Genomic DNA, 13,256 nt, shown 5'->3' with positions numbered 1-13,256 from the left:
TTAGATGGAGAGCTCTAACTGGAAGAATCAAATTGATAGGACATTTGCTGAATCCTGCTTGGTTTTTCCTTTATTTTCCAATTTCTAGGACATTTATGAGAAAAGGTTAGTCTACTTCATATGGTTGTGGTTACTGAGAGCAGGAGCAGCTTTGTCATGGCACGTGCAGAGGAGTGGGATAGAATTCACACTGGAAAGAAACTGGCTTAAGGTTAGCCAGAAGTTCATCTCTGTACTAAAGTGATCTTTCTATCTCTTGAAAAATTATTTACACCTAAGATTAAGACTGGAGAGGGGATGAGTGTTATGGAAAAGGGGCTGAAGATCTCAAGTTAGGGATGCAAGAGCCACTGCTGAGGATGAGATGTGGGGCCATCTGTGGTTTCTTTGTTACTCCTGGTTCAAGGGAGAGCTGCAGAGAAGAGACAGCCCTGGGCTTTGTAATTAAGACAAGATTCAACCGAAGAGCTAGTTGGATTCACAGATGCTGAAATGCCTGTGGACTGGACTGCTACCAATAGGAAAGTACAACCTTTCTTCTTGTTTGGATAAGTTGCTAATTATTATTAAGCCAGTGGCTAGGGTTTGTGGTTCATTTACAGAGTCCTCATTTACTGGAGAACTAGAATCTTGTCAGGCCTAGCAGATTAGAATGAGGACTGGTACCAGAAGGAAGCAAACTCCTTATACTCCTTATCCATCTGCTACTGGGATGTGTCTCTTGCTACAACTACTGTCAGGAGTGTGGTTGCTGCACAACAGTGGTGGGGAAATGATTCCTCTCTGCTACTCACTGTAAAAGACCCACTGAAAAGACTTTGGCTTAGACTAGTCCTGCATACTAAATTAATATAATTTGACATACAAAAATTTTGGACTTTATTCCTAATCCATGAGGCTGGCTTTAGTCTTAACACAGAGAGACCTGGCTGGAAACAAACAAACCCAAAGTAAAATATTCCTCCCTTCTAGCAACGGCTCTTGCAGTAAGAGATTAAGCCCTGAATACTGTAGTCATAAAACCTGAAATTTTCAGGACCTGGTGTTAATTATGTACCAGTCCTAGCACAGGTAGATTATTAACCCTTTGTCTGTAACACAAAAACAGAAAATCAATTAATAAAGTATACACACACATCACTTATATATGTGTGTATAGCCTTTTGAGGAGGTCAAAGTAATGTGAAGACCATTCAAAACCAGCAAGATTTTGCATAGCCCTTTGTCCTAGACAGAGTCTTTGTTTTTCTCAGACTAAGACAAACTTGTAAGTAGGTAGCCAAAAATCCAAAATCCAGTTGGAATAGTTATAGACTGGATTATGAGGCTACAAAGCCGATATCTGCTTGATTCCTAGACACAGCACCTCTAAGGAGTCAAATAATCAAACTAGTATTTCAGGATCTGCCGTTTCCAACCATAAAATTGATCATATCTTTGAAACCCTTCCACAGACTGTAGAGAAGCATGAAATATTCTTGCCTCCTGGCACAAGCCTGTATCTTAGTCCACAGTTCTCTATTGCACCTTTAAACACTGGTCTTCTGGCCCTGCTGTTTCCCTAACATGACACCTGGCCATAGTTAGAGTTAGGTTCTTATCATAGCTTGAAAAGAGAATGAACTCCTACCCTCTGGCTACCGATCCCAACCCTAAACTGCCACAAAAATATCTACTTTCCATCAGGCCCTGCTAGCCATAACCTCTGCCCTAGCTGAAGGCCACAAAAAGACACAAAATGGGCTTCTCTTTTGCAACCAACCCATTACCAAGGCCAGAGCAACATTCCTTTTGCAGATTAAAGCCTGGTTGTCCAACCCAGCTATCCATCGCCTTAAGGGGAAGCTAAACTTAACTATAACCCCTGAAACTGTTATTGCAACCCCACCCCAGCCTCCCTCCAGAAGTAATTTTTGACACCCAGAAATACCTAGCATTTGTATCTCTGATGGATCTGAACAGCAACCAAAGCCAAAGCAAATCCCCAGCTACACCCCACGTGAACACCACTGCACAGATACTTTACATCATGAATCTGTCTGTTTCAAGCACCATTCCTTAGTTCCAAACATGAGCACTTGGCCAGACCTAGTGATAAAATAACATCTTCAGCACTCATCTTCCAATCCCAGACCCTGGTCTCAGTTCCAGTGCTGGCACCAAACAAAGCTCAGTGACTGCCAACATCTTCACAAGGGTTTTTTGTATCCGCTGCCTCCTAGAACCAGCCTTGTATACATCACTGTAAGCCTTGTAAAGTCTACCAGTGGAAACAAATTACTCTGCCTCATCCATCCAGAGCCATAGACTGGCAGTATTTTTAGATTATGAAGATGCTATAAACTGTATTACGAAAGCCTTCAGATTGCACCAAAACCAAGTGAAAATCTGTGATTCTCTCAGCATCACCTTCAGCAATAGCTCAGTGAGTTTTGCAGGGTAAGCAATAAAGTTGAGCATTTGGTACTGTGGAGTTAAAAACTTCAAACCCAATATTTATATTAATGTAGTCAGAGGCCCCTCACAACAGATATGCTCCCAATGAGGCCTCCTGGAATAAAAGGTTTCTTGTGGGGGATGATGAGGAAACAGATGTCCCAGCAACACAGCTGCCTACTAGAGGGATTCTTTGCACTTACATGTGGTTGACATTGACTTGGCATAAGAGGCAGAAGGGATGTTGCAGGGTTTCACAAACAGGGTTTGCTTCTCTCGAGCTTGCAGTGCAAATATAGGCAGTATCATGGGGCATCTCAGCACTATCAGTTTGGGTTGTTTTGGTAGTTGAACCCAGAGTGATTCCCAAACATTTTTGTCATTGTGGTTGCAGGCAAAAGTTTGAAGTCATGGATGATGAGGCACAATTCACTTTAAGTCAGATCTAGATAATTATACTGCACGTGTCTAAACATTCTGGAACTCCTTTGTATCTGATTGAGGACAACAGGTAGTCAGAAGGAGAAATTCCTCTTGAGCTAAATTTAAAAATCTACTTCAAGATGGCATGAATCATATTCATCATGAACCTATCACATTTTCAACTGTATCTCTGTGAAGACAGCTGAAGGTGTGTAATTCATATGTAGACATCTACATTTAGTCAGGTAAGTCTTTTAAACTTTCTTACTAACCTGGAAGATCAGGATCTCGAATAATCAGCAAATTTCCATACATGCTGCCTTTATGGCATTATGATTTATTGATTCATGGAAAGGACTTTAAAGGGTATAGCATGAGATGGAATTTCTTGTATCTGTTCTAAGGGATTTTTCTTGTTATTATTATCTTCACTTCAGAGTTAAATTCACCTGTGAACTGAAGGAGAATTCTATCTATTTAAATGTTTGCAATAGTTAAAAAATTTGTTTAGGTCCGTTGGTCAGGTGGCAAAGACTGGCCTAGCAAGGCTAGACCCAGAAGAACATTGAAAATTTACAGGGTAATGAGCATCTGGCCTGGCTGTGTTTCCTCCCACCTCTCAAGAACCAGAGGTAGGAAGCTAGGAGATCACCACTAGCAGGAGTGTTTATGTTTCTTAAAGTGACCTTTGGGGAATGCTCCAGCATCTGGGAATTGTAAAATTCTTCCTCTACTCTTCACTTGAGTTTAGTCAACTGCTGTATGTGATACACACTTCTTACACATTACACTTAATTACTTAGCTGAAAAGAGCCATCTGCAACACCAAGATCAGGGTTGATTACAGAAAGTAATTTCTTTATGCTCATCCTTTCCCAGACATGGTTGATTAGATGATGAGATTCAATATAATGCATGGGGGAAGCACTGGCTGCTCCTCCTTGCAGAGTGTCTGATTACAGGACACACAGCTGTAAGAGTGAGCACTTTCTGAATATAAACTTGGTGCCTATTCATTTGCCACAGACCATTCAAGGGCTGATTCACAGAAATAAGTACAAGTAACACAGCAATACTTCAATGCCATTATTCTACCAATGGCATGTAATTTCACTGCCAGTGACAATTAAGCTAGCCAACTGTATTTTTATTTAGTCTTTAGTACCCCAGCACAGCTTTTCGCTTACTTTGCCACCAATTTAAACTTCACATCCTCTCCAAAGATTGTATTAATATTATTGTACACAATACTCCAAGCCATACTATCTTACTGAATATTCAAGAGAGGAGGATGTTAGTGTGAGTGATTGCCTGTCACTGAAGCCAAGACTCACACTCCATTTCCAAGAAGCAGAATTAGCTCCCAATGAATATTCAAAACGCTGTCCATAAAACAAATGCTATGACTATGTGGGTTGTCAAGTGCAGCTTGAGTAGATGTGCCTAAGCTGGCTGGATCAGGCAGGTGCCACATGTAAAACCCCTGAAGTAATACTGAGGACAGCACAGGCTGCAAAACCCTGTTAGGCCAGGGATAAATGACTTTACTTCAATTCCGTGCTGCCTCGGTCATATTGTCAGCTATGCCCAATTAGCTACCCTGAAGCTGAATTTATCTTATTTCTGCCTTCCCAGCCCAACCTTTTTCTTTTTTCTTTTTCTTTTTTCTTTTGTTTTCTTTTTTTTTTCCTAGTTTGAATGGATTGAATGAAGAAAATGTGAACTAAAATAACTGAAACATTGCACGATTAAATCAGGGCCAGTGATCATTAAGGAACTGATATCCTCTATTCTAAACACCCATGCTTTTCCTTTCAGGGGAGAAATCAATCTATTAAGGAGAAATTTAACATACCCTTGGAGAGAAGGTGAGCTCCATGTTTACTATGTATGAGAGAACTTTCCTGGCAGACAGTGGTAAGCAGGAAACATTTCTTCTTCCCAAACCTTTATCAACCAATTTCAAACTACTCTCCAAAGGTAGTTAGAGACAGAGCCACTCTGAGATAACCAGTGGACTACAGTATGGAGCTTAAGGACCTGAAAAACAGCCATTACCTTATAAGATTGCCAGAAGGATTTTAAGTGATAATTACTTTTAAATCACTCTAAGGAAAGCAAGGTTAAAATAAAAGTAACAAAAGCAAATAAAATTACCTGTTTACAAAATACAAATAAACAGTACAGGTGAACAGTTTGTGGGAGAAAGTACAAAGAAAGAAAATAATGTAACTATCCACCCAGAGTTTGGGTGATGCTTAAGGATGCCAGGCCCTCCTAGAGCTGTATGACAGCAATCAATGATGGGTGAGGAGAGGAGCCAGGGCACTTCTTCTACGGGCCAGAGAATGAAGTGTAAACAAGGAAGAGGACTAGAACACAGCAGCTGGCAAAGGCTTGGGCTGCAGAGGGAAATGCTGCTTTCCCTCTCTAAATGGATACTGAATGATGTCAGAATACTGAACATTCCTCAGATGGAGCTGCTGTGAAGCACCTCCAGATTGTCCACCATGTTACAGAGACTGTGAGACCTTCAGAGCTAAGTCTAAGCTCACTGAGATGTTACACTAGTTATTTAGACTGGGATTTTTTTCTGTGTTCAAGACCATTAGCAAAACACTTCTCTGTTTTGTTCTGTGTATAATGGAAATTAAATTACCATAATCAGGTCATGGTAACAAACATTTTGGTTTACAGCAAGTGCTGAGGTAGTTGGTTATTACCTTCTCCAAGACAGAGTTCCACAAACATTTATTTACAACATATTGAGTATAATTTTTCAAGAAAGTGCTGACTACAGGCTCAGCAACTTCCCTTTATTTAATGTTGTGTTCTGAAGAGACACCTTCTATTAAAACTCCATGCAACCAGCTTTCAAACAGTCTGACAATGTCTTTAGTGAATGTATGCCATTTCAGTTTCCCTGCTTTGGGAAAAAGCACTGAATTGCCAGGGTCAGAGATTATCATGATAACCATGAAATAACTTGATGTTAACTAATATCTCAAAAACTCTTAGCACAAGCCAGGAAAAATACTTTCATTTTCTTTTATGGTTATATGCAGAAGCCAAAAGAAATAAGGCAGTTCAAAGGTTTTTAAAGTCAGAAATGAAAGAAACACATGCTTAACTTGATTAATGTCTGTAAATATATCAGATGAGCTGTCATTTTTTTTGTCATTTTTTTGCATCCTTCAAGATATGAGCTCAAGGGGGACTCTCAGGTTCTTGAGCCTTTTATTTCCTTTGCTTTCAAGTTCCAGGTCCCTTCTTAAAGCTCCCCTGAAATTCTGTTTGCAAATCTCTCCCTTGCCCTGGAAGGGATACTGTTCTGCATTTCATTCAGGAGGTAGCTCTGGGAATGTGCCTCCCAAACCATCACCTTGATGGTAATCAGAGAAACAGCTATTTACAGCCTGCTTCAAGACATATTTTAGCAGTCATATGAGGGGACACCACTTATCCTGCAATGTCTCTACTCCCAGTTATTTGGATAAGCCCATCTCCTCACATCAGTCAGGACCATTTCTGCTGGGCCGTGCTTCAGGTCCCTTACTCATATTTTTCTTTGGCCTATGCAGCCATGGTAGGATCTTCTTTCATGTAAAAGTATTTTCCCCACTTTACTATGAGCTTTATCACAGCTATTCATCTAGGTCTTTTTTACATATCATTTTAATAAAAAAAACCAACTGAGTAAGTGGTATAATTTTAAAATTCAAGAAGGGTGTTGATAGAGAAAAAGCAGTGCTTTAAGGCAAAGTGGCAAACTGCCATTTAAGCCTAGAATTTGCATTTACTTTCTAAAGAATATAATTTTTTAACTATACAGTTTTAGATCCTACTTTAAAATCCCTTCAAAATACATTGGTTTTTAAATTCTCTCTATGCTTCATTGTCTTATTTGAAGTTTAAAAACTGAAAGTATTTGAATTTGTGGAAACACTAACAATATTAATTTTCTTTTTTTCCCCCCTATGCATTATGACATTCACATGTAAATATGAGCTTTAAACAAAAATGCATTGGAAGTGAAACACAGCTGAGCATTCACCCTTGAAAACTGAACAGAACTGCTTATAGATAATTTAAAAGTGCATGCATATTATGTTTGGCTTCCTTGGGAGTTATCAGAGAGATGCCAGCTCGTTTGCCAACTATTTCAAAGTAATTTAATACATAATGCATTCTAAATGTATGACACAGTGTGTGGGAAAATTGGCATTTCAGTAGTAAGTTACTATCTAAAGGAAGAGGAAGAAGAAATTATGACAACTGCTTGTCAAGACACTTATTCCAGTGGCATCTGCCAATGTGGAAATGAAAAAAGAGCAGCATCAATGGGGTGTTCTTAAGACATGATTTAGAGTGTGGGAAGTGATGAGAAGTAGTAGAAGAAATTTGCTGCCATTAATATTACTAATAATTTTTTAAGACCCGTGATGCACTGACTTTTACTTTAAACTTGAATCCATTTTATTGAATAAAGCCTTCTGCAGACTTCAGATGAGGTTTTCAATCATGCACAGTGACCACCAAACTGTCCTTTGAGCAGCTGTCCTGAGTTACTCCACAGAGATTGCTCAATAGGAATTTTTTAGCACAGGGCAAAAAATAACACAAAAGTTTCTGCACCATTAAGGAAAAAAAAACAACATGATCTCCCAGTATCTCCTGCCTTGTCCCTGCTTAGTGTCTGTGCTGGTCCTGAGGATGGCAATGACAATGAAGAAGAGTCTACCTGAAGAGGTGTGCAGGAAGTGACTGGAATAGCTTGTCAAAACCTAGAATAGTCACCTGTAAAAGTAAAGAGCAAAGAGAATATATCAGCCTTTGCATGGCAAAAACAAGAACTGACCTCTAGGTATGTATAAATGACAGATGGGTGAGAGCTTTGGATGAAGTGCCTGGCAGGTATGAAGAGTGCAGCAGTCCATGATAGGTCTGGATGCACAGAGCCAAATCTGGCATTAGCTATGCTGTTTATTATGTGAGAGTGAATGCAAATCAGCAGATAAAATGCCAAGGTAGAGGAAAATGAGAAAAACTGGACATGTTCCTATTTCTTGCTCTGTGCAAGTTCATCAACCATTGTGCCACAATTTATTTTTACATCAAAATGAGGGGAAAGGAAAAAATAAAAAACAAACAAGGAAAAAATCTTCCCTTATGCTTCTTCATAAACCAATGAGATCTATATAGGAGCTTAGCAGTCATCTCAGGGTAAGAATCATCTCACATAAAACATTGAAAAAGAAGAAAGAAAGGCAGGAATAAAGGAAAAAATACATCCCAAATGGATCTGTAACAAGCTGTTTTTCCAGCACAGCCTGTGACTATCATTTACAGATGACAGCTCTGTATCAAGATTCAAAATCCCCATTCTCAGTTGTTTTCTGCAATCTTCCTAGGTTGCTAGAAATTATGAAAACATTTGTAGTGAAAACCCTTTTTGCTTTAGCAAAGAAAACTGCACTGTGCACCTGACTCGGACTCCTCTCTTTTGTTCCTCCAACAGGAAAGTGAGTCAGAGCTCCAGTCCTGCTGTACTGTACCAAGAATCCTCCTTTTTACTCTGCAGCAATGGTCTGATCCATTTGCCACAGCCACTGAAAATTGTGGCTCTGATCATGAACCAGGATTTTAATCTCAGGTTGGTATTCCTGCAGCAAGGCTTGGCTGCACATGAGGACACTAAAGGGGAAAGCCTGCAGTTTTCCCCAGGATATAGCTTTTATTTACAGTTATGGGGTGCTGTTTTCAGATGTGTTTCTCAGCCTATGTTTCAGTCTTCCAAGAAACAGATACCCAAGGAAGGAATATGAATGTAGAGTTCAGCTTGGTGTAATAGTTTTTACAGGGAGTCACTGCAGTGAACTTCATGCTGCTGCCCTCAGAGAGAATGTGCTGAGGAGGAAATGCACATTTAGGAACTTGGAAACAGCTACCTCAGCTGTAGAGGCTGCTCCACAGGAAAAGCTCGCACATGTAGTATGGTGGCATGTTAATTTTAAGTGCAGCTTGAGTATTGGGTGCTGTAGCTCAAAACTGGTTTAATGTAAAACATTATTTTGAGGTTAAGTTTTTAAAGAACTGCTGAATTTTTCATTCTTCCACACCTCAAAGTATAAGAAGGCAGACCACTACATATTTGGTGGGTAAAGATAAGGTAAGGAGGGGGAGGGGGGAAAAAAATCTTCATAACATTTCTTTATTACTCAGCTTCACATCTTACCTTCTTACACACTTTTCCATAAACCACCTCTCTGTTGAATTTGTATGCTGTGACCTTTTAGCTTTAGCAGGGAGAAAAACAAAAGCTCTGGGCTTCCTCTGGCTCAGCCTGTGAAAACTGGTGGACGTTTAAGCTTAATACACTAAAATTTCATTTCCAGAGACACGCTGCACAGTACTTGCCAAATAGAATGCCAAGATAGTTGCAGGGAAATTGTGTTTTTGACAGCACACTGTATAATGTCTGCTGGGATGACTCCAGTTCCAGCAAGTCATAACTAGAGGTCACACGGTCTGGATGCACTCTTGTGTCCAACACCTGTTTTCCACCAGGTCTAATATCCAATGAGAAACAAAGGCAAAACACATTCATTGTTTTGGCATTTTTCATTTTCTGAAGACTGGAAGAATGTTAATAAAAGAACAGAAAAGCAGTCACACCTGGGGAGCTCACAGGTTCATATTTTCTATTTCTCTGTCTCCATCAGTGGCCCACACTGATATCCAAGAGCAGCTCTGTTTGCACTGAGCTTCCTTGGTGCATATCCCAGTCCACCATGCAAGAGTCTCTGGGGTCAAACCTGGCACCTCTGAATTCTTTTTATTCAAGAATTCATCAAGCTGCATTTTTAAGAGTTATAAAGCTCAGACTTCCACAAATTCCTGTGTCAGAAGTTCCCCAGTTTATTTGCATGTTTCCTAAAAGTTATCTGTTTTGTTTGTTTGGAATGTGCTGAGTACAAGCTTTGATTGAGGACTCCTAGCTATAGTGCTGCAAGGCACAATAAGCATTTTTCTCTAGACTTGTTCTTCAGACTAACAATAGTATGTCTATTAGCATTATAGACACTAGCAATATCATATCTGCCAGACTCAGTCACCTTGCTCCCAGGTTGAAAAGTGGCTATTTGGTCATTCTTGTTTGCTTTCAGCCCTTCACTCCCTCTTCTCTGCCTTTCCCAATTCTATTATACCTTTTCTGGGAGCTGGAAAGGGGTTGGTGGTGTACAGCAGGAGTATGCAACAAGATGACGACCAAAAAAAACACCTAATCTGTTTAGTTTCCCCTTCCTAAGTTTCCTGACAATGTCTACAATAACCTCAATGTCTCTTTTCAAAAAGGGCAACTCAGATTCCAACACTGTAAAATTAGAAGTGAGTTTTGCCTCCCTTGATATTTATCTATATTGAATTTTACCTGCTATTTCACCACACAGAATTTGGAGATCCTTCACATTTAGCCCTTATCTTTGCTATCCTGAATATCTTACTGCTCATTTGATCACTTTGTTCAGACCCTTCACTGACCTTGAACTCCACTCTCTCCCAACATGAAGCTATATTAATCTCTGCTGGCTGGAATTCAATGTGAAAACTCTCCAGGACTCCTAACTTCCCTTTCCTCTTCATCTAGCTAGTTTTATATCTCGAAGAAAAATGTCCACAACAGCCTGGTTTAAAACCTTGTTGCATGCCTTTTGTTGGCTGAGCAGCTGGGTCTCCTATATCAGTATTCCTGCTGAACTCTTCAGGAAAGCAGCCCTGATATGCTTCTGAGGAAAAAGCTTTGGCAGTGTTTGCTCATCCCCTAAATATCATATTTACCCATGTGTATTATTTTCTTTGGTGCAGGTCTAATGATTTGCCAGCTACAGACATAGCAGATATATTTATCTATTTATCCGTAGCATCCCAGATTGCTTCTGAAGCACCTTCAAAAATTGGTGTAATAGTTGAAACCTTCAGCTCTCCAAATACATAAACAAGAGGTGCTGGATCACAGCTAATTCAGTTCTGAGCTCCTTCAGAAAACACAGGGTGTTATCAATAAACATAAGCTCCCAAGTTCCCAAGACTTCTTGAGATGTTTCAAAGGAATTTTAAGCTTCTGCTTTGTGTCTTACCAAACACCATTTCTATCACTGTAGATACCTTTCATTAGGTGTTCTTCACTCTCTGCCACTTTCACATTGGACTGCTTCAAGCTCTTATTTGACCAGAATATTTTTTCCGAAGAAATTCACCTGCATTAGGAGAATATGAATATTGGTACTTCTGTCTTGCACTTCATCATGCTTGTTTCTTTGTCTCTTTCCTCTTTTTTTGGCCAAAACTCAATTAAAACATTAGAAAATATTTAGTGCTTTTGAAAACTGCCTGGCTAAGAACACTCACAATATTTATCCACCAACAAAGACTGCATGGGCAGGACTACTAAATCACAACTTGACCTGAAGAAACCTGGAGTGGAAAGTGAAATTCATCAAGACTTTTAGAGCCAGCATTTTAAGTATCAAGTCAAACTCCTAGCATAACTGATGTCAGCCAGGGTTCTGAATTGCTGCAATCTTTTAATCTGAGTTTCTGCATTTAGGTGACACTTTGCAGCACCAGGATTATGCCAGTCTATCTGCCCCTCCTATTCTGTGTAATCCTTGTTCTGACTCAGCAGTCACACTTCCAAGTGGGACCGTGTATTTCCCCATGTAAAGGACAGATATTGCAACACATTTTTTTAAAGAAGCCTTTCTCAGTCCTATTTCTCATTTCCTAACCCCAGGGGATTATCTGGTATTCAGGATTGGTGTCTGGGTTATTACAACCTTAGAATCAAAAGCAAGGTGCAGTTGCAGCAAGACCAGTGAAGCTGACAACCTTATAGAGCAGCTGTAAGCATGCACAAACTAGATCCACACTTTTCATCCCAAGATATTCTGTGATTTCCCTCTTCCAAAGTTCAAACCCACTGGCCACTTTTTCTGCACACCTGATCAATAGGACTGAATTCTGAAAATACCATTAGAGAAAAACAAATGTCAACAACAGAGTTAAGGCCCTTTCATTTCTCCCCAGAAAACAGAAAACAAACATTGTAAATTACCCATCAATTACTCAGATGCAAATGCTTGAAGTTCTTTTCCCTGTTGCAATTACAGAAGTTGTTCCATGCAATAAAAGGTTATTAAGGCAATACTTAATGGCCTTATTCATAATTCTAAGCAAGCTTCATTTAAAATTTAAACCTACCAGGCTGTTTGAATGTAAATCACAATGCTCTAGAGTAAAAAAAAAAAAAAAAAAGAAAGTGAGAACACCATAAATTCCAAGTATTTTCAGGCATGTCTCTTCCCATCATTTCTGTTACATCAGCTTTACCGCTCACTCTTTCTCTCTCAATTAGACCATTCAATATTCTTCTCGCAATGCTCCCAGTGTGTTTTTCCCATTCTTGGCTGAATAACTCTCCAAACACTGCTGTAGCAGTGGAGGAGGGGTTGCCTTCCTGGAATCTGCGTACTTATCAGAATGGACATCTAAATGGTCTCAGAGCAAAAATTAATGCTATCAGGCCATTACAAGAGAGCCTTCTGAGATCATTAGGCAAAGCCTGACCACAGCTCTGCATGCACAAAAGCACTTGGCTCTACAAGCACCCTCAATCCTTTCCTGTTGAAACTTTGGTCAGAATTACAAAAGAGGTTGAGGTGTTTTTGTTGGTTTTGGGTTGTTTTATTTTTTCTAATGGTGTTGTGAGAGGCAGAACTCAGTTTATGATTAACTTAGCCAGACTGTAGACCTTATCTCAGCCCATAATTAGCATGGCTATTTTTTGGAATGCCGCCTGCTAGCAAACCTGCACTCACAAGTAAATAATTTCTCCCACTCTGAAGACTCTGCCAACTTCACTTGAGAAACATCTAAATTATTTGAGCTAAGAGATACCAGATGTGAAAAGGATGTAAAAACAACAAACCCCTTAATTTTTTCTTCTCGTCTCAGGAGCAGAAAGATTTCCAGGAACTGAACATGATGGGGTTCACCAGTTTCAGTCTCACATACAGCACATCTATAGTTGGAAAAGGTCTTTTGAGAGGTTCCATGACAAATCAATAAAAATTGCTCCACAGGGGGTTCAGCAAGTACTGGAATAAATCCAATTAGTTGCTAGGTTAATGCATTTATTTTTGTCTTCTAAATCAGTTTTTTTTCTTTCCTGAATGATCTTTCTGGGCAAGGAGCAACATGAATGAACAAATGAATGCTACTGCAGTCAGGGCAATCTTTTGATTAAGTGTGAGCTTCTTCTCACCTCTGCTGCTACGCACTGATGAGGTGAACTGTGCTGTAAACATCAGTTCAAAATAACTTTTTGTCTCTTCTGT

The 13,256-nt window shown here is 39.6% G+C and overlaps 1 long non-coding RNA gene across 2 annotated transcripts; it reads right to left on the bottom strand.

The window, feature by feature from the left end:
* Window positions 1-6,994: 6,994 nt before the first annotated feature.
* LOC107201386 lies at window positions 6,995-12,511 on the bottom strand. Of its 2 annotated transcripts, none has more exons than XR_004496455.1 (4): window positions 12,250-12,511; window positions 12,121-12,149; window positions 10,998-11,117; window positions 6,995-7,656 (listed from the first exon to the last, which is right to left on the bottom strand). It is a non-coding gene; the product is annotated as an uncharacterized LOC107201386 (long non-coding RNA). The 2 variants fall into 2 exon arrangements; XR_001520173.2 differs by having other exon boundaries at window positions 11,026-11,117.
* Between the last annotated feature and the right edge of the window lie 745 nt (window positions 12,512-13,256).

This window comes from Parus major, chromosome 3, assembly GCF_001522545.3.
Source record: "Parus major isolate Abel chromosome 3, Parus_major1.1, whole genome shotgun sequence".
NCBI classification, from domain to species: Eukaryota; Metazoa; Chordata; class Aves; order Passeriformes; family Paridae; genus Parus; species Parus major.
The sequence above is the reverse complement of the archived record's forward strand: the minus strand, read 5'-3'. Positions and strand labels throughout refer to the sequence as shown.